The sequence below is a fragment of the Amblyomma americanum genome, chromosome 9, assembly GCF_052857255.1.
Source record: "Amblyomma americanum isolate KBUSLIRL-KWMA chromosome 9, ASM5285725v1, whole genome shotgun sequence".
Lineage (NCBI taxonomy): Eukaryota > Metazoa > Arthropoda > Arachnida > Ixodida > Ixodidae > Amblyomma > Amblyomma americanum.
The window spans coordinates 134,370,385-134,374,090 of NC_135505.1; the positions used below are offsets into that span (position 1 = coordinate 134,370,385).

The 3,706-nt window shown below is 47.5% G+C and overlaps 1 pseudogene; it reads left to right on the plus strand.

Annotated features, from left to right (window-relative positions):
• Window positions 1-988: 988 nt before the first annotated feature.
• On the plus strand, window positions 989-1,055 carry LOC144105774 (U6 spliceosomal RNA; annotated as a pseudogene).
• The last annotated feature ends 2,651 nt before the right edge of the window (window positions 1,056-3,706 follow it).

The following is a 3,706-nucleotide window of genomic DNA, read 5'->3' on the forward strand; positions in this document are numbered from 1 at the left end:
ATTCTACAAACGTGCGCTCGGTAAACGTTTCGTGTTCCTCCCTCGTCTTATTGCGTAAAGGCGTGTACCAGGACATAGAAAAGACGTCGTCATCACGTGTGAGTCACGCGAAAAAGTGGCGACGTGCTTAACCGCTTGAAGCCAACACTTATTCCGCCGGGTTTTTTGGCCTCCGTCCGGCAATCCTCAACTAAGATCCAGGGCATGGGTACGTCTACGTTTCTTCACGGCCACGGAACTTCCCACCTTTAGATATGCCGGTTTAGTAGAGAAAATAATTAACAAAGTAAACTGTCCGACCTTTCATCCTCTACTGTCCCTAGTGAAAAAAAAGGCTAATGATGCAATAACCTCATGCGGTTTATCACACAAATGTCATACGAATGTCATTAATTTTAGCAAAATCATGCGTATGTCACACACATGTCGTACAATATCATACAAACTGTATGACATTTTTGTGACGCAGCCTGTATGATGTTATTGCATCACAAAACTCTTTTCGGCAGGATAGTGCGAAGAAAATTGCCTTCAGCAAAGAATGTTGGTCGACAAATTGATTTAGCAGAGTTCGAGAAAGTGCCAGAAAATTAGAGGGGACACTTAAGCATCGCCTTAAAGGTGCGCTAAAGAGGAATCTGAAGTCGTCTTTTTAGCACGGGAACTATAATTGGGTTTTTTTGTGGGGGGGGGGGGGGGGGGAGGAAATGGCGCAGTATCTCTCTCATATATCGTTGGACACCTGACCCGCAGCGTAAGGAAAGGGATAAAGAAGGGAGTGAAAGAATAAAGGAAGAACGAAGTGCCGTAGTGGAGGGCTCCGGAATAATTTCGACAACCTGGGGATCTTTAACGCGCACTGACATCGCACAGCACACGGGCGCCTTAGCGTTTTGCCTCCATAAAAACGCTGCCACCGCGGTCGGGTTCGAGCCCGGGAACTCCGGATCAGTAGCCGAGCGCCCTAACCACTGAGCCACCGCGGCGGGTAATACAGAGAAGATTCGCATGGCCCCTGCGCAAGGATGACACGCGGGAACTCTATCTACACTTTCCAGGCATTCTTAGAAACTTCGAATTATTGTCCTGTGCGGCCGATTGCCCTAATTAAATTGGATTGAACTTTCCGGCTCCCGAATTTTTTTTTTTTTGTTGAAACCAACGCGGTAGGTAGGTAGGTAGGAGGAGGAGTCAGCCAGTCTCGCCGCGGCTTGCCGCTCTGCCATTGGCGGAGTGATACGTAAATCAAAAAGGGCACGTGCATTTTATTTCCGTGGGCCTAATTTGAGGCTATATTGTCTCTGACTGAAACTGTTTATTCACAGAAACATAAAAAATAGAGTAAAAGTGAAAGCGAAGCCGCCACTGGACTGGCTGAAGGCACCCTACGCGTTGGTTGACTCCGCCTACCTACCGCGTTCAGTTAAAAAAAAAAGGCGGGAGCCGGGACATTTAATCCTTTTTTATTAGGGCAATCGGCCGCACAGCATAATAATTCGAAGTTTCTAAGAATGCCCGGAACGAGTAGATAGAGTTCCCGCGGTAAAAAGACGAGTTCAGATTCCTCTTTAGTGCACCTTTAAGGATATGACGTGATAGCTTTAATAGGTTAATGCCCATATATGCGGAATTGGTCATTCTCAACTTTGCATTCATAGGCCCCCGGGAATCCTCACACCACTCCTTCCGCGATGGCAGGCGCTGCCACCGGTGGGGCTAATCATTAAACAGGCACCTGCCATGCCGGTGGGTTTGCCCACAATCCGGTGGGCAGGTTGTGATGACGCCACAAAGTCACGTGACCTAGGTGGCCACCCTCGGTTGTTTCTGTGGCGGGTGGCCGCCGGGGCCACCCCACGTCATGCACCCTATTTTTCACTCACAACGCCGACAGAGTTGAAGCCGGATTTTCTGGGTTATGGGGCCTTTAACGCTATTGCGTAATAATCTGAACCAGGATAAAGGTTGATAAGGAACGACATTAGCAGGCGTTCTGTGCCTGCAGACGCTGTTTCTTGTATTTGTTTGTAATGTCATTGGTGTGCTGAGATTTTTGAAACTGTTGTGAACACGACAGCAGTCACTTTTTTAGAAGTGACAGCTATGTAGATTATGGCGCCGGACGGGTGCAAGCTTTCCTCTGGCCTGGTGCTCGGCTACTGTGGGTTTAAATGCTTGGAAATACACCACTTTGTGTAATGCCTTGTGCTATGGCACTCTTTGGCCAAGGTGCCCTTGCGTCGCAAGAAAATCGTCATGAAAAAAAAAACTCCCCGACCGCGGCGGCTGCGTTTTTATGGAGGAAAAACGCTAAGGCGCCCGTGTGCTGTGCGATGTGAGTGCACGTTAAAGATCCCCAGGTGGTCGAAATTATTCCGGAGCCCTCCACTACGGCACCTCCTTCTTCCTTCTTTCACTTCCTTCCTTATCCCTTCCCTAACGGCGCGGTTTAGGTGTCCACCGATATATGAGACAGATACTGCGCCATTTCCTTTCCCCAAAAAACCAATTATTATTATCATTATGTCGATGGAACTGCATAAGCAGGCCTGGTGTGCGGCCTGATCTCGGTGACCAGACCCGACAGCGCACTCTCTCACCGAAACAGGATTTGGCCACCCTGGTGTAGTACTTGGCCCCAACTTTTTATGAAGAAACATTCTACAAACAAATCATTATCATCACCTCAGTAACTCATCATCACCATCTCAATACCTCCGTTTTGCCCTGGGGTCACTTTGATAAGCTTCTTATCGCGTAGAAGATTCACAAGGGTTTTTTTTCTGTTACGACACACTACAACGGTGACGCAGTTTATCCCAGATAAGGGCTCGACAGCGATTATCTACGGAGAAAACATCTAAAACAAAAAATCAAAGCAAAACAAACAAACCGCATTGTTCTCAATAGGAGGCTGCACACATAATGTGGCAATGGATCTCTGTGTGTTCCCGGAGGCTTGCGTGGGAGCCCCCAACAGACGACACGCTTAGGCCTAACGATTATACATGCTGTACGCATCCCGCGTTGCGGTACTTTTCCTCGGATTTTCTAGTTCGCACTATCTTTTTGGCAGCCGGTGGCGTTTCCCTCGAAAAACCACCATGAGAATGCGAGCCACTGAGGGCCTCGGTCAGCCTTATTTGGCCGGAAGCCAGTGGAAGTATAGGACGCGTTGCGCATGCGTGATGCGCTCTTGTATGTATAGTAGGTCGCGGGCGGCCTGCTTCGCATGCTTCCGCTTGCAAGAAGGTTTTTAAAACGTCCACATCGTCGGCGCGCACCAAGAAGCGTATACATTAAACTTCTGTATAACCTACCCTGGTGCACGTATTTTAAACTTGTTTTTGAAGATGTGCAGGAGCTAGCTCTTTGGGGTGAATGGCGTCGTATACATCATAGACCCAACTCCCAAGTGGAGCGCTTGGCCAAAGAGCAATGTTATCCACGTAGTCTTGATATACAGATAGGCTGGATATCTTTTTTTTACAATATACTGCGGGCCCTTAGACCGCGCCCCAGCAGGAGGGGCAGGAATAACAAAATAAAATTATAATCGGTACACAGAACACAATAATCACAAGTCAAGGGTGTAATAATAAAACAACACTTCAAAATAAACCACTAGAATGCATCAAGCATAACAAAAATGAAGGCAGAAAAAAAAGAGGATTTCATTTTATTCAACAGAATTAAGTTACTTAGC